Source organism: Triticum aestivum, chromosome 6B (genome assembly GCF_018294505.1).
Source record: "Triticum aestivum cultivar Chinese Spring chromosome 6B, IWGSC CS RefSeq v2.1, whole genome shotgun sequence".
Taxonomy (NCBI): domain Eukaryota; kingdom Viridiplantae; phylum Streptophyta; class Magnoliopsida; order Poales; family Poaceae; genus Triticum; species Triticum aestivum.
The window spans coordinates 26,070,775-26,095,477 of record NC_057810.1 but is presented as its reverse complement, the minus strand read 5'-3'; the positions used below and the strand labels follow the sequence as shown (position 1 = coordinate 26,095,477).

The window sequence follows — 24,703 nt, the reverse complement described above, 5'->3', positions numbered from 1 at the left end:
GGGACACGCGACGCGACAGCTTCGTGTCCACGCCGACTCATTTCCAGCCCAAATTTGGGCAGAAAATGGGTCGGCGCGAACACAAAGCGAACACATTTTGGGTTTGGTCGGCGTCTTTGGCCTGCATTTTTGCCCGTGGCAACCTAAACGGGCATGGGCGGACAAAACAGGTCGCCCGTTGGAGTTGCTCTAAGGTTGTCAGCGGCGAACTGGCGCTCTACCCGCCCCTCTTCTCTTCCGCTTTCCATGTCTTCTTTCCTCCCCATTCTCCATCCTCCCTCCCTTTTCCCTTCACGTCTCCCCTCCCACCCCCATTATCTGTTCATGTTGCTTGCACTGAAGACACACTCCGCCACTCAGCGGTGGATTAACGAGCAGCTTGGCTCGTTAAGCTCGTGCTCGTTAAGACTCGGCTTGTTAACCTTATTAAGATTAACAAGCAGAAAACCCTGCTTGGCTCGGCTCGTTTGAAACTCGTTAAGCACATGAGCGCTCATGAGTGCTAGTTAACATATTCTGATGCGTTGCGGTCTATAGAATGTGTGTGTCGATGTAGTTTTTATGAAGGAATATGATGACTACAAAAGTATATGCACAAATATGTTGCCTCCTATGTAGATTATATTGAATTTGTTGCCTCATTAAAAACCGAGCCACGAGCTTAATGAGCCCAACTATCGAGCGCTCATTAAGCTCGCGAGTAACGAGCTTTTAGTCCAGCCTTGCCACTCTTCTCCTCTCTCCTCGCACTCCGTCGAGAAATGCTGGTGATGTAATGGGTGCTGTGGCTGTCGATTTGGTCGTGCCCACTGGCTAATGGAATGCATGTTCACTACAACACAGAAGATATTACGAGGCGTTTTAAAATGCCTCTTAATGATATCAAATCGCCTCGATATGCTTTTAGGAGCATTTCTCCAGAACGCTAGAAATGGCAGCGAAGGGAAAGCTCAGCCCAACCCCGGATCGATCGGGCATTTCCAGGCCCTGGCAGGGGTACCAAGTAAACAGCCTACCTATTATGGTTTAACTGGAAGTAGGCTTTATTTAATCACGTAAACAGGTATGCATGTCTCTCCACCGAAAGGCAGTATCGCCGGCTGGCCGAACGCTGGGATTAAGTAAATGACAACGGCGAGAGCTTAGGGCATCTTCAATGCAAGGCGCCTAGATAGGCGCTTATGGAAATAAAAAAAAGAACTCACGTAAAATAAAAAATCCATCAAAGCCCTTACCGTTTCAAGGCTGAACGCTAATCAAAGGGCGCTAAGGAAAGGGCAACGATAGGCACCGGTCGACCGGCTGAAATTCGGCCGGTCACCGCGCGTACGTTGGATCAAGTGGCTACGAGTTGTTAGATTTTCTCGTCTCCCTGATACGAACCTCCGTTCTGAACGCACCCAACACAACCACACAGCTCACCAGCCAAACGCGCCACCCGCGTTTCCCGGCCACCGGCATAGCCCGCGCTCGTCCACGACCACCCGCGCAGCCCGCGCTCGCCTGACACCCACATCGCTTGTGTTGGTTTAATGCTGGAACGAATCGCTGGACTGAATGCCTACATGCAAAGCTAACTAGCAGGCAGTCAAGCAGCTTAATTGATCTACAGTAGCATACGCTGGGCTAGCTTCAACTAGATCTGAGTCGACCCATGGGAACTCTAGGCGGAAGCCCTCGTAACAAACCTAGTCTAGCTACAACAAAATCACTCAACGGTTGTAGCTTAGTACTCCCTTTGTAAACTAATATAAGAGTGTTTAGATCATTAAAGTAGTAAGGCGAACGCTAGGCGCCGGTGCACCGGCCGAAATTTTCCGCCGATCCCGCCCCAGCCGTTTGATGCGAGCCGCTTGGCCAATGGATCTGGGCAAAAAAAGAAAAACGATTCGCCCACGTCTTCTTCTTCCTCGGGCTGGATCTGCAACTCCCACTCAGGATCCTCGTCGCCGCACGTGCACTCCCCTCCGGTGGCCGTCCTCGTCGCTGGCCGTCCTCGTGGTCGGTCCCCACCCTCGCCGGCTGTTCTCGCCATTGAATGGATGTAGTCAAAAACTACCTCAATCCATGCAACAGCTGCGCATGCGGTTGCAGCTCCACCGGCGACGGTTATAGCTCCCCTCCGGTTGTAGCTCCATCGCCGCCCCTCGCCGCTCGCTGCACGGAATTGCGTCGGCGACGACCACCAGTCAGTCAACGCCATTGAATGGATGTAGCAAAAAACTTCACAGGTAGTAGCAAAAAAAAAACTACGGATGCAGCAAAAATCAAACACCGTCGCCGTCTTCGCGAGGTCGCAACTCCGCCTTACATGGATGTAGCAAAAAACTTCAGCGGTAGTAGCAAAATTCTACTACGGTTGCAGCAAAAATCGTCGTTGTCATCGTCGCGAGGTCGCAGCTCCGCCTGATGGATGTAGCAAAAAACTTCGCTAGTAGTAACAAAATCCAACTACGGTTGCAGCTTCTCTTTGCTGTGCAGTTCCATTGAAGCTTTTCTGTCTATGGTTGAAGATTTTTTCAACAGCCGTTGAAGCTGTTCTAGGTGATGATTGCAACACTAGTATACGCGGGTGCATCCAGCCATGGTGGCAGGAAGCCATGGCGGCCGACGAGGGAGTGCCTGGACGCCGGCGATGGAGGTTTTGGTCGGCCAGTCGCAGCCCGGGGGGAGGGGGGGAGGGGGGAGCGGATGCGCCCGCGTGAAGGCTGGAGGTAGGGGATGGATCTGGCCATGGCGGCAGGCAGCCATGCCGGCCGGCGAGGGGAGCCTGGCCGACGGCGATAGAGGTCGTGGTGGCCCAGTCGCCGCCCGGGAGGAAGGGGGAAGAGGGTATCCGCGTCCGTGAAGGCTGGAGGTAGACGCGACAGAGCGAGCATGATGGGTGCTGGTGCGCCGGCTTTAAACGTTTCCCAAGTAGTAATCTAAGGGCCTGTTTGGTTTACGCCTCCAACTTACCCTACCAAAATATTGGTCATGCCAAATTCCTTATGTGTTGTTTGGTTTGTTGCCAAATATTTGGCTGCCAACAAAGTCCATTGTTGCTTTCTTCACAGATTCTTGCCAAATCTTTGGCCAACCCTGGGCGTTGGAATCCCACTCCAAATAATTGGCAAGCCAATATTGGCAGGGCAGCTATAGGCAAGAACCAAACATACCCTAAACGTTCTTATATTAGTTTACGGAGGAAGTACCATACTGCCGTGCTAGTTGCAGCACCTCCAGCTCGCCTCGTGTCAGCTGCAGCTTTTTTGTACGCCGGTTGCAGCTTCTTCTGGGCTTGCCGGTCGTAGCTTTTTTGTTGCTAGTTGCAGCTTCAGGGCTTGACGGTCGCAGCTTTTTTCATCCTTGGTGGGAGCTTCCGTGCTCTCTCGTAGCAATTTTTTTCATCGTTATATGTATGAATTGCACGGTTGCGGCTTTCCGTTGCCATATGAAGCATCGTCGCCAGTTGTGGCATTGGTCGTCACCGGTTCCAGTACCGGCCAACGCCGGTTGTAGCATTGGTTATCACTAGTTCCAGCTGTATCATCGATTCATCGCTGCTTGCCGGTTGTAGCATTTGCCTTTGCCGGTTTCAGCACATGCCATCGCTGGTTCCAGCATCCACTGTGGTTGGTCCAAGCAAAAGCAGTGGCCGGTTGCAGCGGAAGCCGATCATGGGTTGTAGCATGGGCACGCTGGTTACAGCACGAGCGCACACTAGTTCCAGCATGTGTTTTAAACACGGGTGTCGGTTTGTGGCACTGCGCTGTCCAGGACGCAGCAGTGTGCGCCACCGGTCGTGGCAGCGGCCCGCCATAGTTGTAGCTCCCAACAAAATGCCGTCTTGGGTTGAAGCTTTTTTTATCGTTGGTTGAAGCTTCTTATCATCGCCGGTTGAAACTTTTGTGGGTTGCGCTGTGCCTGTCCAGCCGGTTGTAGCTTTTTCAGGCGCCGATTGCAGCACATTGCCTTGCAGGTTCTAGCATCACACCTCCATTGTGGACGCCGGCTGTAGCAGCCCGCCGTCGCCGGTTGTAGCATATTCACCCGCCGGCCGTAGCTTCCCTGACAGCCAGTTGCAGCATCGTCATGTGCAGGTCCTCACTTCGCCTGGTCGGTGGAGCGCCGGCACTGCCAGCAGAAACCTTGCCTGGGTGGTCTCGCTAGCCGTCCCAATATGCATCAGCGCGTTCATGGTGGGTAACAGCGGCGACAACGTTTGTGGCGAAAAGACGTAGGGATCTGTGTGTGAGAGAGAGGTTGGGTGGAGGCAACATGTGGACGGAAGAGCTCCCACGAGAAATTGAGGATAAGATCGGGAGAGGAAAATATCATGCGGGCCTTCCAGTCAGCGTGCGGACGCACGAGCGACCGGCACAATGTTAGGCCGGTCAGCCGGCTCCGAACGTTTCCCCCCTAAGGAAACTGGTCGCTTCACGGAGGGTTCCATATCGTACGAGGGAACAGCGCAAGCGCTCGACTCCTTTCCTTGCACCGATGCTGCACCTGGCACCAGGATTTGACGGCCCAATTGCACCATCGAGCAGAAATTTGATCCTGGCACCTATGCTAGCGCCCTTAGAGATATTAGGACATATGCCCGTGCGTCGCGTCGGGAGAAACAAATTCTCACACGTAACCATGTAATATGTGAATGCACTTACATGAGAGGCATGGTGCTCCTGGTTGTAACTCAGCTCAATCATTGAGGCGGCCTAAGCATGTGACCACGAGACGTCGAATCGGACCGCGCCATGTATAGAAGAACCCTCAATTTTCACCATCTGAGACCGTTCAATAAACAGTTATACCGTGCATCTGGTCCATACGCAATCCCTCATACTCCCACTCGATTTTGACTTATATTGTTGTGGACTTGTTTCATGCTGGAAGGGCGGGTCCTGTATGTATGTGTGCAACTCGAGGCCCAGTGGCCTAGTCCCTCAAACTCTCGTTGTCCCGCGTGCCTCCATAGGGCTCGGGCACCACCTAGTAAGAGTGGCCTAGGCCCGAATGTTATTTCCTTCTCGGCTTGGCTTCTCCTTGGTCCTCCCTTCCCTCGAGGCTTTGACACACAATTAATGCCCACAATGCCCCGCTCTCCTATGTGAGCAAACATCAGTTGTAATGAATTAGTGGTTCACCGGGTCGAAAAATTGGGTCGCAACACAAGGGTCGATGCTTTTGTCGATGATTAAGAAAACGACGGGTTTTGTGAAACAATATTTAGTATTACAAAAAATGGTTAGCATGCCAAAGGACCTAGAGTTAATGCATCTTCAGTAAACCGTATTATAAATAATTATTCCTTATTTTTTTGTTAGTTATTATCTCGGAACACAAAAGCCACAACTTGGTTCTCATAGCATGCAAAATATCTTTGCTTAGTAGTAGCTTTGACCAAATCACCAGAAGAACGGACACCAGCCTGCAGTATGAGTGTAGATTAGCATTTATTTGAAGTGCCATTATGCTGGCCTTTCAAGATATGGTTTATTCGGATTTCAGTTTCAGAATTCAACAAAAAAAACTATCTTAAATCCCAGTGTTATCCCTAAAAAAATCCAGTGTTAAGAAAACATATATAAGAAAGGCTATGCATCTAGGAACATGCAACGTCCCTTCTGAATAATCATTAGAATCATTAGATCACTAAACTATTAGCAGAAGGATGTAAGTTTAGCCTAACAGAAAAGGGTCACTAAGTTTATGCTTCCAAGAACAGAGAGAAGGACATGATCAGCAATGGCAAAAGCAAATATTTACTACATAGTAAATAACTTGATATAGTTAACTGTACACTGAGATGTAGAAACTTAACTCTACAGTCTCTGGTGCAGGCTACAAAAAACTTAAAATCCCTATGTTCTCTTGGTGATGAGGCTCTACTTCGGTTGCAATTTCTTTTCTGAAGTTTTGCTCACCTTCAGTGAGTCACAAAAATTCCATTTGCATCCCGCTGCTCCACTTCCCACATGTCTCTTTACTAATTGAGCACTATATCCTTGCCTCGGCCCATTATTGTTTTCTCCTGCTCAATCAATGCCCTTTGTCCCTTCGTAACCTTGAATCAAGTTGTGTAGTTCCCTACTTCCACCTTTCTTCGAATTTTCAGCTTTCTGGTATTTGGTCCCTTTCTTCTGCAACTTTTGTTAATCAAGTCAGGAGCACAACTTAATTATCTCTACTCTCATATGTAACTCCAGCTCCAGCTTATCATTTTAGAAACAGCAAGTCAGCACATCTCAATTATATGCACTCTCATGTGTAATTGTCAGGAACAATTCAACTTTGAAAAGTAATAAATCTTACATATTTGTTTCGTAATGGACAAGCCATATTTATTTTTACACTAAGAAGTTATAACAAACAAAAGAAAGAAAGGTTTCCACAATAGATCTCTAGCTTTGTGGTGTTTGTAAATATTCGACAGAGTAGAGAGTACCACTGTAGAATTTAGCATTGCCATTCCTTAAAACAGAAGCATCATGTCGATTAATTTACAGTAAAGAAAGTTATGCCCATGTATATAATGGAAATCTTCTGATGGTGCAACAATCATGTATATATATTAGGCACATGGTAGATTACTCTTGGATAAGCAATGATAGCATCCAAAAACTGTACTCTTTAATCTTGAAGCGGAATGTTGCCCATCTGGATCCAGTGAGTGATGCGCCATAGAGAGGGCACTTCTAGTGCTTCAGGAGTAATTTTTTCAGCGTCAGTAGCAACCATTAGGAATATCACCTGCATTGCAGAAGAATTAACAAAATGAATGCAAGTTTCATATATCTAAAAAAAGATCAGTAGGTTAAGGAGACTCGAAAATAACATTTCTTTATATGTGTGATTTGTTAGAGTACAATGTTATAATTGTTTCTTTCACACAATGGGTAGTGGCTTCATACTCAAATGAATTTTAAGTACGAGCTCAATTCTCTAAAATTGGTATTTGTAATTATAAGAAGTAAAATATTAAGAAGAAAAGAACCAATGATTCCCAGTTAAAATCCAAAGTACTCGAAGGATAAAAATGCATATCCATACCAAAGTAAAGTGGAATGCAGTTGTAAAAATTGTGGGATTAATATTTATGTGTTGGTTCGCTTGTCATGATTGTCATCTCATTCTGCTAGCTGCATACTCATTCCTTTCGTAAGAGCAAATTAATTTTACACCCAAGTATATACAAAATAGCAGTCTGGTTGTTTTGTTAATACATATGCAAAACCCATGGAAGCATAACTGAACATATAATAATAGCCTATATGGTTGAAAATAACCCATAATTTGATTAATACACAGAGATTGGAAACTGAATTACTCTGAATAACAGAACATCTGCAAGTAAGAACTGAAGATCTCAATCAGTTTTTGGTTCTGAGCACACATAATTAAACATGTAAGATCCGGTGAAAGGAAAATCGACCATCATGAAGAAATGCATCAGGTATATCAGCAGTCCATGATTACAATGTGTATCAGGTCCTTTTTTTTTGCTTCAGTAGCTGGCACTTCTGATCTCTCTTTAGAACTTGGGCGACTTGAAATGGTTATGCACTACAGGAACCCTCGTTGCTCGCCTTAACCATGCTTGCCACTGCTAGAAATTTTTTCGAACAAATGGTAAGCAATGAAACAAAATGAGAATGATGAAGAGATCAAAGAAGTGAAACATCAAGCAAACAAAATTGACTTCTACTCATTTATTTGCCCAAATGTAACTAATCTAAATGTAATACCCACTACTCTTTTTTGCTATCTATTTTTCAGATCACTCTGAACAGAAGTCAACTAAAATTTCTGGGCAACTTAGCACTCACTGTAGATGATAGTGGTAAATATAACAAGATAGATATGTTGTTTTCTTGTGTCTTGTCAGATATAAAAAAGATTTCAAAATGAACCATCCACAGCAGAAAGAATTGCAGGTCACTGCTGCATCTCCATCGCCAGTCAATCAGCTCGTCCAGTCTAGTAGAAGATATCTTCAAGGTCTTTTTAGGTATATCTAGAAGGTTTTCCAACTCGTAAGTTTTCAGCTTCTCGGCTAAATGTAAGATATCAACCATTACTCAGAACAGCAAGGTGCTTGCGACAAATGCAAGTATCAAATAAGGAGTAAAGCATACATCACATTTGAACTTTAAGTATATACATAAATAAAGCATCACAAAGTGCAGCCAGGTTGGCAAATAAAATTTCGTTACTTTCAATCTAATGGAGCCTATATCCACCCGACAACTTAAATCTTTAAATGGCAGCGGCAGTACACCATAGGCGGCTGAACTGATGTAGAAGTCAAAACAATTGTAATTGTTGATTCATGACCGGACGGATAGTTACAACAACTGTTCTGAACCTAGCTAGTCATGCCATCTGCAGGGGATTAGGAAGACAAGGGGAAGGAGGAGATAATATTGCGAGAGAATATATAGATTCTTGCTTGCTCCCAAAGAATAAAATGCCCGCTCGTATATAGAGCTAACCTAACTTTGACCTGAAAGACATGGAGATAGTCGGAAGTATCAAGCTCAGGCAAGATGTGTTATATGGTTATTGAGCTGAAATGTGTATATGAATTACAATTAGAGGCCCTCCTGTTGCAATAACTTCTGCATTAATTTATGCTTGAAAAATGTATGTCCGTATTGTAGTGTTCTGAGCTCAACGCATGAGACTACCGTACTGTAAATCATGTCATGAGTGTAGTCATGAAACTGTTTGAGGCAAAGTGCTGACTTTCTTCGATGGAGACAGAGAAACTGAAATCAAATCTGGTGAGCAGGAAGTTCTCAGGCGTGAGTTCCCAGTGTACGGACCCATGAAGTGGCAGACGTGGACGATGCTTTCAGAAACTCAATTAGACAATCTGCACTATAGAACGACACCCAGCCTCCGACAGCGAGGGGGGACTCGTGCTTCTTGTGCCACGGCGACGGCGACGACGCAGGGGGGCTGCAGCAGCTGGTCCAGCCTGGCGCGGTGGCCGGCGCCGACGACCTCGTGGCTCTTGGCGACGCCAAGCCACACCTGGCTTTCTGTCGTCATCTGCCGGAGCCGGAGCGCCGCGACGCCTCACCCCAACAGAGCACGCCGGCCGCCTTGTCGTCCTCCGCCGCGACGCCTCGGCCCGCCAAGGCCAGCTTCGAGGGCGACAAGGCGCGTAGGAACGCCGCCGCGACGCCTCGCCCCACTCCTGGGCTCGGGTGAAGCGGACGCCCACGGCAAGCGCGCCGGCGGCGCGTGCCTGTCTGCTTATCGTGCTCTACCGCGACGCCTCGGCCCGCCCCCGCGAAGGCTAGCTCCAAGGCCGACAAGGCGTGCAGGAACGCCGGCGCCGCGACGCCTCGCCCCATTACTGGGCTCGAGCGGAGCGGACGCCGCGGCAAGCGCGCCGCTGCCCGTCTGTGGAGGCCAGCAGTGGATAAGGTGGGGCTGTGGTGGTGGTGGAAGGGTCCTTTTTACAAAAAACGAATCGTTATCTCAGAAAGAAACAAACTTTAAATTGTAGTGCGGGTTAAATACTAAGAAAGGGAGGGGCTTTTTAGCAAAAATGCTAATGACGGACGAGCAGAAACCTAATTTGCTTTATTATTAGGGAAACGTTTTCCGCCGACAAACCGGCTGAACGCTCGGCCGGTCACTCGCGAGCCGCAGGATGGCGTGTGATCGTACGATACACAACGCCACCGCTTTACCAACTAGTCTTCTCTTTATCCTTTCCCTTCTGCGTTTCTTCCCCACCACTCGTTCTTAATCTCTCGCAGTGGCATGGCCGCCACAAGCTACTGCGTTGCTTCCACCAGGTCCTCCTCCTCTACCCAGCTCCTCGCTACAGACCAACCGGCAAGGCTGGCTGCAGTGCGTTACTTCGCCAGGGCCTCCTCTTCTACCCAGCTCCTCGTTGTTGACTCGCCGTCAAAGCTGTGCCTGTGCGGGCGCTGCTGGTGGTTCAGGTGCTACGTAGCAGGAGCGGGGAAAGGTGGTGCTGCGCGCGACGGGGACGGTGCCGCCGACCGCCGGCGGAAACCGCGAGCGGCAGGCAGCGCCGAGATCAACTACCCTGGGGGTGGATTCGGCCACACGTTATCCTGGCCGCTGGTAGACAGGTGTACATCCTCGAGATACTAGCTAATCTCTGGCACACTAGTGCGTCTTACAGGCAAGATTCAATGAGAGAACAGCGGCAACGGTGCCAAAATTTGATACCCGACAGCTATCCTAGGCCACTGTTCATGCATGTCAAAATCGATCGGATTGAGAGGAACCCCGCTTCCCACTTGTCGGCCCGTGGGTCTAAAGGCATTTGAACCTGTCTGGAGGGGCAATCGTCTCCATTCTTCCTCCTCTTCTTCGCAGACGGCGCACTGGCTCCTGCTCAATGACCGAGACCTCCATGGAGACGACCGTCCAGCCGCCGGCTAGCTCGACGGCTTCGTACACCCCGCCCAAATTTCAGAACTGAACCACGCGTAACGGCGGTCGTAGATCTAAATCCTGATGCATACCACGCGGATGAACACGCGCCCGGTGAAGCTAAACAGGGAGGAGAAGGGCGACTGACCGGCGGCTGGAAACACAGGTATTGGTGAATTTGCGAATCCCAGTTTGCTTTCCATGGGCTTGTTCCAACTCGCTGGCGGCCGCTTGTTCCAACTCGCTGGCGGCCTGAAACATGGCGTATGACCCATGCGGGCATGTTTTTGTATTTTACTGGTTGAATCCAAAGTGCTAACACGTTTATCTACCCCCATAAATCATTGGCGCATTGACATTTATCTTTGCAATGAGATGTTTAATTTGCATTACAGTCATTGGATCCAGGAATTTGTGTTTTGTCCTGAGATTTGTAGAACATCGAAAGCTAACTACGGTACTAAATGATGATGATACGAGAGGATAATTAACTGATTTCTGCCGTCAACATTCAGGAACATGACAACTAAGGGTCCAGATGCTAGACTTATACCTAGCAAAGTCAGCGCACTAGAAAAATGCATACTTAACGCTGGAAATAAGAGTGGCGCAGAGATGTTTGCACCTACTGTTGGCATGGATTTTGATTCATCACAAGAAGCGTATGAACTTTATAATCTTTTTGCTTGGGAGAATGGATTTGGCATTCGACATGGCAGAACCAGATTCTCAACTAAGAAAGGAGATCCGGAATACCAACTGATGCAGGAATTCGTGTGTCAGTGTCAGCTTCGTGTTTGCAAACATTTGTATTTATAAGGCGTATGATGTTTCCTCAAGTTAGTTCTTTATTTGTGCACTGGAAATTATCACTGATACACACATATTATTGAAAGAAAAACAAACTGAAATTAGTTAGCTCAGAATGATGCACAGTACCCTTCATACTCCGAACTAATATCAGGTAGATTGTCTCGGCCTATCTCAGAGAGGTAACTTCTTAGGAAAAGTCCATGAAGTGGATGTTGAATGCCTCAACACATTTCAATAGTGTCTTTCAGAATATCTTTAGCAGGGGCCTCTTTCGATTTACCGTACACATATCCTACTATGCAGAGCAGAGCTAGCACATGAAGAGCATAGGATCAGATATTTATTCATAAATTCTTTAAATTCTATTCCCTCCGTTCAATATTAAGTGTCGCTCAACGGATGTACCTAGCACTGGAATACGTCTAGACATATCCGTTTGAGCGACAATTAATAGGGGATGGAGGAAGAGTAATTATAGTGTTGTACATATAGCATGATTAACAACTTGCCTGATACTTACATATATCAATTTTACACAGGTCGGTTACAACAAAATAGGTAGTAAAAGAATAGAATAATTATGACACCTGGCAGTCGGGATGTAAGGAGAACTCAGGACTTGATCATGGATGCACTATCTTATTTACACAACATTCCAAGCTAACAAACATTTATAATAATTGCCGAGTGAAGTTGAATGTCAAGTGACAGGGCCAAACATAAATGTAAGTGTTGGGTGAAGTCTAAACTTAACCTGACAATAAATCCAAACGACGACGGTTTAAGTTACATAAAATTTATTTGGGGGGGGGGGGGGGGGGGGGGGGGGGGGGGGGGGGTCAGAAATTGTTTTATGTGACTCAGTGTGCTATCATGCAACACTTTAACATCAGTGTGAATTTTGCATTTGGCCCTAGTTCAGAGGTAAGTACATGCTAGAATAAAAGCAACTGCAATATTCCTGATAATAATCGCATTATGAGTTATGAGGATATGAACTCAAATTAATTGGGTTTTATAAAAGAAGCAGCAAGTTTGTCTAAAAAGTCGATCGCAATTATGTGAAGTTTTGATTGAAGTCCATTAAACTTCAGGTTCTATCCTTTACAACTTAAGTTTCACAAAGATGAAATAATACCTTCTAGTTTCCTGAAGCAATGCATAGTTGGCCTGAATTTGACAGTTAACTCCATGGTCTGCAGGGTAGATGTGAGAATGATAATGCTGCCTCTTGCAGAACAGAATGCAAGGCGAGTCTCCGTCTCCTGAGGACAGCAGACCATGGATGGTATGTGAGCATGTTTGACAACACCCATAACCACCCGTTGTCGCAAGGGCGTGAAGAAAAGCGGCAATGGAACTCCCACAGCGTGATTGATCCTATTCTTACTGATTTTATAAGAAGCGTCCGTGAAAACAATGTGAGTCTTGGCAAGGTGTACAACATTCTAAATGCAACTCATGGGGAGAACACAGGTGCACTATTTCGTAAACAGAATCTTAGATACTTGTGCTCACGCATTCCGACGGGGACTAGTCACCGTCGGAGGACGACCACACTGTCACCTTCCGTGCACCATCACTGCAGAACCGCCATCCGCCTCCGCCTCCAAAGAAGGCCCCCTGCCCTCTCGTCCTGGGCCGTAGGACGCCACGCCGTCGGTAGGCAGAGCTGCTCACCCCTGAGCACGCATAGCCGGTCCAGACGATGGCACAAAAGGACGACAAGTACGGCGACCCCATCAAGCAGAGCAATTCCTCCACCATCACATCATCTCCGACAAAGAGTATGGAGCCTGCTGCAAGCCATCGAACGAGGACACCACTGAAGATAATCGACGACCCACATGCTCAGAAGCTCACACCACCACCTCCACCGACCCAAGGCGGCGTCTTCAGGAAGAAGACGGCGCTGGAACGCCGCCGCCGCCCAAACCAGGAGATTTTGGGCTTTCACCCGGGTCACGGAGGTGGAGGGCGAGGGAGAGGATCACGATGTCGCCTTCAGGAAGGGTAGCAATGCCCGGAGCATTGCCGACATCGTGGCCGCCGACGCCGGCCAGGAGCTTCCCCCGATCCAGAACCCACGCCCCCATCGTCCCACCCAACAGCAGGCTAGCAGGACGAGGTGCACCTAGGAGCAGAGGAGGACGCCGTCTTCAGCTCGAAGCACGGGGCCAGCGGGGAAACCCCAGCCTCGAGCCCCACGTTCGCCGCCACCTTGCTGCCCGAGCAGCCAAAGAAGGCGCCCCGCAGCATCCGCGCCAACCACCCGCCGCCGGAAGGCTCGCTCACCGGAAAGAGGCCACCGCCTCAGATCCGCGCCCGCCACGCGTGGCCCGCGCGCCCGCCCCCACACGACTGCGGAGAGGGGAGGAGCCCCCAGGCGGCACGCGAGCCACCGCACCTGCCAGATCCACCACCACTCCGCCCCACGGCCGCCGCGCGCCACGCCGACCGGGCCTCCGCCTCGCCGCCCCCCGCCGCCAGACCGAGCAAAGGGGAGAGACAGGCCCTGCCGCCGCCAGAGCCACGCGGGCTTAGCCCGGCGCCGCCTGCCGGCGGCGGCGGGGGGAAGGGCAGGAGAAGAGAGGGCGGGTTCCGGCGGCTAGGGTTGAGCCCCCGGGTCGCCGCGGGGGGCGACACGGGAGAGAGGAGTCATTTCTGTAAGCATGCATCAACATGTATGATTCACTATGAAGTACCCGATTTCTTCCTTCTTTACAGCTCACATCACAAACGTATTTCCAAACAAATTTACTGTTTTATCAGCCAAAATGGCCTTCTGTTCATGATGTATTGATGTACATTTAACTCCGCAGCGGCACACCGCGCAGAATGGCAATGCTTTTTGCTCCAAATCCACTCGAGAAGCTGAGGAACCCCGGGTCATCAAGAATATAGATCAGGAGTTAGGCAGGTGACGGTTTGCACGCATATCTGCTACTCGGGATTCCCTGCTACTCCAGCCGCTATTATGATCAAACAGCCGCTGTTCCACTAACCTGAGAAGGAACAAGCTTCCTAGCAAATCCATCGTTTTGCGCGTGAGACAAGTCAGATCAAAGTAGGCTGGACGTACCCATATCCTCAAACTATGTCCCGCTTCTGCTTGTCAAACTGGGAGAGTATGCACGAGTCTGACCGAGCATCGCCACGTGTTTCGACCCTCGCTTGTCGCTTCCCAACTTGACCCTCGGAGGCACTACCTGTGCGGTGCTGCCCAAGCGAATGGACAACACGTTGTGTACCAGGGAGAGCGGCTGGCTACAGTGGCAATCATGGATCCGACGCTTTGACTTGTCACTTCAAATGGGGCATCGGCTACAGCGGTCAGTCTGCGGCGCTGGCAGCACCAGCTACTGCTTAGCACTGCATCCCTAGACCCCTAGCACAGAAGGACTAAAAAAATATAATGGACCTAGATAACAGCCGTCCGGGCTGCAAATGACGTGCACTGTGACAGCCCGTGGCACGGATCTTTCGGGAAACCAACGGACTGGATAACGTGCGTCGGTGCACTCGAGCGTAGTGGCACCTTTCCCTTTTTGGATCGCCGGTAGTAGCTTTCTACTAAGCCTGTTGCATCTTTTTGAATTGCTTTGTTCTAGTTTTTTCTCAAATCCCTGGTTTTTGCATCTTTGTAAATCACCGATTCCAGCTCCCAAAATCACCAATTGTAGCTTTTTGATTAGACGGTTGTATCATTTTGGATCGCCAGTACCGGTTTTCAATCATCGTTGTAGCTTTTTGATCAGCGATTGCAACTTGTCTAATCGCCGGCTCCAGCTTTTTTGGATTGCGGTTCTAGCTCCCATTCTCTTGCATCTTTTTTTGACCGCTGGTGCCGGAATCAGCATGGCGATGAGCTAGAAGGCGCACCCGGTTTTGCTGGAACTAGCTCCCAGTTTTGCTGGAACCGGCTCCCCTGTTTGCTGCATTTATGGAGACCACATCTTTTTTTGCTGGAACAGCCGCTGGTGCTGGAACTAGTCGCCGGTGATGCTGGACCGGCTCACCTGTTTGCTGGAACGGGGCAACCACATCTACGACGACTATGTTTTTTTCCTGGAATTGGCATCCGTCGGTGCTGGAACCGACCGCCGGTGATGCTGGGACCGGCTTGTTTGTGAGGTCTTTTTTTGCTGAAACTAGCGTGTTGGTGACCAGAAAGATACATCCAGCAGAAGGAAATGCTACAACCAGCAACCGAAAAAGCTACGACTCGCGGACCATTTTTGTTGGAACCAGCACAAGACTTTCCTAGCGGCGACATTTTTGCTACAACCATGATCGCGGATGCTACAACCGGCGACAGTTTTTGCTAGATCCAATACATGCAGATGATGGAGACGAGCAGGGTGCTACAATCGGCACTCACCGGCGCCGTAGACGACGCGTGCCCTTTGCTGCTGCGGAGCAGCCTCGTCGGATGAGGCTGCGGCCAGGCATCACCATGCAGCTAGCCAGGGGTGGATGCAGGCGCTGTGTGTGGATGTTCTGCGAGGGGGCTTTTTCCCCGAGGCTCCGAGCAGCGTTGCGAGCAGGTTTTCCGGCGATCCGATTCGGGGGCGGATGCAGCAGCGAGGGAAGCGAGCGGCGCCATGAACGGCGTCTTGTTTCCTGCGACGAGCGGCGCCATGAAGGACGTCTTGTTTTCTGGGACGAGCGGCGTGTGGGACGGTGCGTTGACTAGCATTGAGTCGTGGGAGGGGGCTAAAAGACGATGACATGGGATTCCAATCGGACGGTCAGAAGAAACTGAATTGTAGGGCTGCGGGTTGACCGGCCCAACTTTGGGCAGGTGCGCCCGCGCCTAGCATCCCCCTTATTATTAGGTAGAGATAACGACGACGTACCGACCGCAGTACAGGCCAGGTTGCAGCTGCTCGTGGACTGATCGCCGTCCAGCCCATACAATTTAGATCGTTTTGTTTTGATCGAACGTTGCGAACAGACGAGGGCACTGAGTCAGGATTCTGTGTCCAGAGAGTGTGGCGCCCTCTTCTGTGTGTCCACCGGATAAGATACTACTCGGATACATGGTCAATATTAAGGAGGTAGGCAGGGGCGGATCCACCATAGGGCATGGGTGTACAAATGCACACCCAAATATTTTTTCCAAAAAAGCCATCCATACATGTATATGCATATGTGACAGAAATAGGCCCAGTGAGGAGCAGCCTGTTGAACGTGTGCTGCATGTATCTAGGCCGTTTGGCACTGTACAACAGGCTCGCCGCTAGTTTGTAGCAATGCTCTGCCACGTCTCCTTTCTTTCATCTACTAGCTAGATAATATTCCCTGTCTTCCTAAATATAAGTGTTAGTAGAGATTGTAATATGGACTACATACGGAGCAAAATAAGTGAATCTATACTCTAAAATCCGCCTGTATACATTCAAACGTAGTCCGTATTGAAATCTATAGAAAGACTTATATTTAGGAGCGAAGATAGTACAGTTAGTTGAGCACCCTTGGTCTCAGGGGATCAATGTAGTGTCATTTGCGTTTATGTGTGGCCGATGTGATGAGGTGCAGTGGGATCATTGAAACTGAAACCCTCATCCAAGTCGTATCGTGCATGCCACCAGTAGAGGAAGAATCTTGGTCACCTTAACGCAAGTATGATGTTTTTGCCCGGTTCTACTGTGAGCTGCAGCAGACCCTCAATGACACATCTTTGTAGACAACACATATTTGGTTGTGTAGGACTCGTAGACTTATACAATTAGCAGCTTTGCATGCCATGCGTGGATTTGGTTTCCTTCAATTTCTCACACAAGCTAATTGAATGGAAGGTTTTGCCTATCCTATTTAGAGTCTGAGATCATGGATGATATCATATTCAGGAGGAAAAGTTGTGTATATATAGAGGGCAAGTGAGTCGGGTTGCATACCATTGTGGAGGCTTTCATTCGTTTTATGTATTTGAGAGACTGAACGGGAAATCAAAAAGCGTGATCGGTCACTGTTAGTCGTGGTGTCTTGCACGCAAGTACATCAAAAGCATCATAGCTCAGAATTAGCATGATAGCTTGCAACACGACATTAGCATCAGAAATCTTTTCTACGTACCACACAATTTGTGTGAGAAGATTATTTTCTAAGAGATATTTATAGAAGAGATAAACGCGCCGGCAGTCACAGAGCTCTCACAAGATGATTAGTTTGGTCACTTCTTCTAAAAATGTTATGAACTGGTCGCCACACTGAATTTTATGAGCAAACGGGTCACTCGGCAACTGTTCTCGGGCATAACAGATGCAGATGTGGCGTGCTGAATCATCATGGCGACCACTCCAGCGACACATGTGTGCAATATTGGAACATGTGTTTATTGGAGGGCAGGAGTGTTTTTTTTTTGCAAGACAGGACCCTGGGTACATGTGGAACATCGCTTTGGACCCTGGCAGGATTTTTTTTGCAAGAAAGACCGTACGACGCTAATGAGCCGTAGTCTCCCGTCGGGATCTAGCAACACCGGTGCCAACTGGATGACCTGCTCATCCCACTCCTTGTGTAGGTACAGCATAGCGGACACGTGCGCCCTGACAATTTTGTACCTTCCGGCAGTCTGCGTCGAACAGCCGCCGTACCCAATCAATCATGAAAAATCGGTCGCCGGACTTGGGGCACGCAAAGTTGACCGCCTGGCGTCCGGTGGCCACCTCCAAGAACCCGATCCCAAAGTTAAAGATGTCAGATGTGGTCGTGGATCTAGAGGGAGGAACCTGATGGTGCCGCCGCTTCTTGTTCATCTCAATCAGGCGGAATTGGTAATTTGCCGATGAGGATAACGCCGGCGTTGATTGCACGGATGGTGGCGACAACACCAACACTATGCCGCGCTCGTGAGGCTCCTACACCTCCTGCTGTGCGAGGCACGCACCCGCTTGTCGCAGATGACCCAGAGTCCCAGACTAGATTGTCGCCATTCAGGGTGGACACGGTCCGGGCCGGTCCAGTCCCTGACCAAGCCACCCTTTGGACCGGCCGCCGGCGGTCCGGACCGGACCGGACCGACCAGCCTCGCCGTCCTGGTTTCAAGGACCGGACCGGCGGCAGCGAAGCCCGGGCCGGACCGAGCGGACCGGCCAACCACCACCAGCGACGGCGTGCACGGGTGCGCTGGCAAGGTGGGCGACGTGCGCACGACTGTGGCGAGGTGGGCGGCATGCGATAGCGCCGGCGTCGAAGGGCGACGTGCTATACTGCTATGGAAAGTGCTCTGGATGGCGCGGCTGTTAGCCATTATTTTCTCCGTACCGTGACTTTTCTTCCTTTAGCAGTTTTCCTATTGCATGCAAGCAATATAGCGCCTGCATGAGCCCACGATTTTCTCTGTGAGGGCCTCGCCGTGATTAGAGGATCAAATTGGACGTGGAGTTGATCGTCAAATGGCGCCTTGACTTTCGGATCAGATCCTCTTTCTCATGTACTTGCTATTTTCTGTTCGACTGAAACGGCAGTGTGGGATTGATGGTGCGTGATAATAGGAAGAGGGCGCTAGTATTAAATCTTGGGCCTTCCAAAACAATACTTTCCTGATTTGTTGGATGTGAAAATCACGACCGAGTATTTCTCCCACGATTCGAAAATCACAACAGAGCGTTTCTCCCACGATCCGACTGGGCTGCGTGCGTGATGCGCTGAAACGGCTGCTATGCCACTTCGTCTGCACTGCAAAAAGCGCTGCCATGGCAGGAATTGCTGCCACAGTTGGGTCGACGCCATGGTCGAGAACTTGAGATCGGCGGCAGTGCACGCATGGCAGCTTTGGCGAGTGGCGGCAAAAGGCTACGTCGCGAGGGTACGAGAGGAAGGAAGGAGAGGGGAAGCTCGGGGACATGGTGGTTCATCCAGGGGCTGCCGGTGGCCGCGATGGCGAGGAACGGTGACTGCGGTGATCGCGTTTTCTCGGTCCGCTCGGTCCTACCGGTTAAAGACCGGACCGGACCGAGATTTTTCAGGCCGAATTTGGCAGCCCGGACCGACCCTTTTCTCCAGCGGGCCAGGACCGAGCGGGCCAAGACCGAACGCGCCACGAGCGGGCCAGAAAGACCGCTCGTTATGTCCACCCTGAGTCGCCACACCGCGTTGATGTGTCCTGAAGCACCACCCTGTCGGGCACACACGATGTTCGCCATCGTTTGCTAGGCACCGGAGCAGGATCCGCAGACCACCTTTTGGAATTAATCTTCTAATTATTGCTAGGTTTAGATTTTTTCTTGTTTTGAGTCATGCATGTAGTATGATCGGGCGACGACAGTACTGGTGCACTGTTTCCTCATTGGAGGCGTCATTTTTGGAGAACTCACGGTGTTGTCTTGGTGGTGGTTGTGCTACTGCTGCACTTTTTTTTAACTTCATTTTTTTCTTTTTTGCTGTGTGCATCCATTATGCCATTAGGGCATTGCATTGTTGCAGAGGCTGGGTGTAATTGGTATCTTCGTGATATTAATATATACTTTTTATCGAAAAAATGTAGTAATAGTGTGCAGTGTGCACACATAGAGATGTGTTCATGTGGGTGCATGCTAGCTACAATAGTATTTTATGTTTAGCCGAGTCAAATGCATGCACCGGTGAGTTAGCGGACTGGCTAAAACACTAGTAGAAAAAGACCCGTTTGTCCCGGTTCTTATACGAAACGGGACTAAAGGCCCTCCACGTGGCCGCTGTCTGGACCTCCACCCTTAGGCTGGTTGTAATGGTAGTATCATAGCTAGTATCATGCATGTCAACTAGACAATTTTGATAAGGTGTCATAGCATTAAAGGAAGAAAGAAAGGATGGAGTACCATGTCATGATACCGTATCATAATAAATGTTATGCTACTTTATGTCATGCATGGCAATAAATAGAGTACTACATGATACTAAAATATGATACTATGCATTTAGGGAGGTAGTATCATACACTAGTATCATATGCATGATAGTAGTATATGATACTCCCCATTACAACCAGCCTTAGTCCCAGTTGGTAACACCAACCAAGACTAAAAGAATTTCTTTATTTTTATGATTTTTTTACAAAATTTTATTTTTTGATTTTTTTTCAATTTTCAAATTTCTGAATTATTTTATAATTTAATATCTAATCACCACTCAATAACCTCTAATCTCTAATCACCCCTCATCATCTAACTTCCCGGTCGGTCATCCATCCTCTCACTACTCCACCCTGAGCACGCTTAACTTCCAGGTCCTATTCCCCCTCGTTTCCAAGTCTGCACTTGTTGTTTACCTGACAATAGTAAGATATCAATTCTATTAACCCTCAGGAGTTTAGCTTGAGTATGAAGTCGCACGTTTCAATGTTTGAGTTTGAAGCTATTATTTAAAAAACAATAATTATTTAGTAACACTAATATTTCTTAAATAAGTAGTTTGACCACAGCTTGACCAGATTTGACCAAAATTCAAAATACTAAAATTATTATTTAGTATCACTAATATTCTTGAATAATTATTTGGTACCACTAATACTTCTTGAATAAGTAGTTTGACCATAGTTTGACCAGATTTAACCAAAATTCATGAAAAAACTGAAATTTGAGCATAACTTTTTTTCTTTTTAGAATTTGAGGACTCTAAAAATTTGCAAACAGGCCTACGGCAGTCAAAATCGGATGCGGGTTTTCGTGATGATTTTTTTGATATATTATGCATTTTTTTCGACATCGTGTGCAATAGCTATGACCGTTTTTGATATATTATGCATTTTTTTCGACATCGTATGCAAAAACATGTCCAAATTTAAGTTTTTTAATTTTCATAACTAAGAGATGTAGTAACATAACGACAGCTCGAACGATTTTAATTTTTGAAAATTTTATCATTTTCTTTTGCTTTTTACAAGACTGAAAAGGCGATCCACGGGGGGAGGGTGTGTGTGTGTAGAGTTTGAAAATGGGACCTTTAGTTCCGGTTTGAGACACGAACCGGGACTAAAGGACATTGCACCCTTTAGTCCCGGTTCGTGCCTCGAACCGGGACTAAAGGTCTAATCTTTATTCCCGCTTTGAGATAAGAACCGGGACCCTTTAGTCCCGGTTCGTGTGTCAAACCGGGACTAAACACTAGTAGAAAATACCTAATAGTCCCGGTTCGTAAGGGCCTTTAGTCCCGGTTCATGAACCGGGACTAATGGGTCTTTACTAATACCTCCATCCATTAGTCCCGGTTCAAACACGAACCGGGACCAATGTGCCTCCACGTGGCCCTGTGCGCCGAGCCCAGTCAGGGGGCCTTTGGTCCCGGTTGGTGGCACCAACCGGGACCAAAAGTCCATGTTTTTTTAGAAAAGTGGCTGCTTTAGGGGTTTTGGGGGTTATTTTTAGGTTGTTATTAGCTAGCTAATAGAGAGAAGTGTCCTCTCTTATATCTTCGTCCTTGGTTTACCAATGCTGCTGCTATATATGTTCATTTCACCCGTTGATATAATAACTCATGCATGCTCGCATCATACATCATCATATATAATAACAAGTCCTACTAATCATGCATCATCATACAACTTCTACTCGTTATTAATAATAAGTCATACGATCATCATCCTCATAGTCATCGAACCCAACCCTACATAATTGTTCTTAGCACATGATCGTCAGTATCAGGTAGGACATGACCTAAACACCCTTAAGGTAAAATAGCATAAAACAATATAGACCCTGACTCTCCATTATGAAGAATGGCGATCATCCTGTCTCCAGTTTTTGCCCTTCACTGATTGTTGCTTCCAAGAAGCTCCTTATGACTGTCCATACATTGTTTCCATTCTTTGATTGTCATGTCTCCACTTCTTTTAGAAACCCGGTATGGACAGTTCAGATTCGTAGGAAGACCTGGTTGTATGTTCAAAACATGAAGCTACCGTGTGTATACATCAGATGAGGCACACAATCATTCGGAATTATCTGTTGAAAAACATAGTAATAACTTCGTAGTTAGCAATGATGTACTAGTTTTAGAAGTGTGCAAAAAGATGCACGGATGTTGTAATAGTAAAAAATCTTACCAGGGTATCTCCATGGTAGTTACCGTAGTTCAACACGTGCACTAGTGGCAGGTATTGACCATAATGTTGAGGAGTTTGATTGTAGATATTGTAATTCTCAAGATTAGTACAAAATGCGACCAGATGATTTTTCTCCTGATAAGTTAGTTCGGAGCCTTCGGTGTAGTAGGTTCTGTCTACCATATTCCGCACATTCTTTGAAAAATGAAAATAAGCTGTCAATGGAAATAAGTTGTCAACTATTTTGAAATAAACAATATAAATTACTTAATAACTATGTTAAGCTCACATGGGGGAAGAATTGGAGGTGTATCCATAAGGACGAAAATCGAAGGTCTCTCTTGCGCGATTGTAGGATCACCAAGATCCATGGTGACAAGCATACCCTCATCAAAACCATACATCTTGCAAAGTGCTTCCCAGTTTTTGCAACCAAAATGGGTTACACTCTGAGCATTGTACAGCTTTTACTTGAAAATCCACACCATGATGGGTACTTAGGATAATTTTTTTGGTTTCCATACTTTCATGGTCTTCAAAACCCATCCTCTCCAAGACATAGCGTCTTGCAAAGCATGGGATAAGCTAGTCGAATTGGAAAAGATGAAAAGTACACGTTAAAATAGTTGAAGTCGTGCTTAATTACGAAAAAAACTATTGTCGTCGTTGCGTACCGTTTCAACATCGAAGGTCTCCTTGAGCTTAATGCTAAAGCGTCGATCTTCGTCCACCTCAATGAACATGTCGCACATACCTCGGTCGTCGTGGCACCAGTCGCACTCCCCCGGGCGGTTTTCATCGTCCAAGTACGACATTTCCGGCCTAAGTTCATAATTCAAATATTAAATATATGTACTAAAAAACCTAAATTAGATCATTATTATTAATCACGAGTTGACTATCGGTGATGGTATGTAGCTCCTCCTTTCATTCCCGAGTGCATTATCACAACAAATTGTCTAGCACACGGGAATGAAGGAGAAGCTACCCCCACGACGGCATGGATGATGGAGGGGGCTCCTAGATTTCTGCATGGAGTGCTCTTCAATTTTAGCATTCAAAGTAGGAGTACTTTTCCAATAAGAGCATTCAATAAGCAAAACCAAATCATAAAATAAAGTAGTATTCCAATTAGCATGCATTCAATTATAACCAAAAGTACATCATCTCTTGTGTCCGTACATCGTCGAATACTCCTCGAATACTATCATACATACAGCATCGCTAATTAATACAACTAGAACCGTAGCGCCCGATGGGTATCGTCGCGGGCGGTGGACACCCAAAGATAAGGAACGATCACAGGATCATAGCTCCAGTGAGATCCCTGAAGAACCTGCCAGGTATTGTCAAACCCGCCCTCCAACGCAACCATGTAGCGACAGACGTGCTCGTCCTCCTCGCTGACACGGTGACGTACCACCTCCGCGCTGTCCGGAAGCCTCGGCACCATCACTAGCCCACGCGACCGCCACCAAACAAGGATCGGGTCAACAACGGGCTGTCTCCTCACCAACCTACGTCCCCCAAAAGGTAGCACCTTCCAATACCAGCTCGGCGGAGCCCAGTCCCGAACATGGCCCTGATCAAGCAGGCCTCCACCGCCGAGTCGACGACGACGAGGATGCGGGATAGGCATCGCCGACATCGATGCCGGAAGTACGTACTTCTATATATAGTTAAATAAAGTAGTTTTATTAATTAAATCAACTATCTAGTTCAACTACTAAGCACTTACTATAAATAAATAAAGTAGCACTTACTATAAATAAATAAAGTAGCACTTACTATAAATAAATAAAGTAGCACTTACTACAAACTACTTCTATATATAGTTAAATAAAGTAGTTTTATTAATTAAATCAACTATCTAGTTCAACTACTAAACACTTACTATAAATAAATAAAGTAGTAGTACTTACTAAAAACAAAGTAGCACTTACTATATAGTACTTACTAAAAATAAACTAGTATTTTTCTAACTAACTAATATTTTTCTAACTAATCATATTACCAAAAAATCTAAATAAAATAGTAATTATATTTTTCTAACTAGCTAGTTCAATTATAGTACTTACTAACACAATCTAAATATCACCAAAAAAATCTATTAACAATAATATCACCAAACATACTATGAACAAATTAATAGAAAAAAATTTATTAACAGAAAAAAAATCTAACACAATATGAACAAATTAATTACACCAAAAAAATCTAAATAAAATAGTAATTATATTTTTCTAACTAGCTAGTTCAATTATAGTACTTACTAACACAATCTAAATATCACCAAAAAAATCTATTAACAATAATATCATCAAACATAATATGAACAAATTAATAGAAAAAAAATCTATTAACAGAAAAAAAATCTAACACAATATGAACATTACACCAAAAAAATCTAAATAAAATAGTAATTATATTTTTCTAACTAGCTAGTTCAATTGTAGT

At 47.1% G+C, this 24,703-nt stretch overlaps 1 long non-coding RNA gene across 1 annotated transcript; it reads right to left on the bottom strand.

The window, feature by feature from the left end:
• Positions 1-6,612: 6,612 nt before the first annotated feature.
• On the bottom strand, positions 6,613-9,443 carry LOC123133237 (uncharacterized). The gene is made up of 3 exons (XR_006465199.1): positions 8,731-9,443; positions 7,418-7,588; positions 6,613-6,735 (listed from the first exon to the last, which is right to left on the bottom strand). It is a non-coding gene; the product is annotated as an uncharacterized lncRNA (long non-coding RNA).
• Between the last annotated feature and the right edge of the window lie 15,260 nt (positions 9,444-24,703).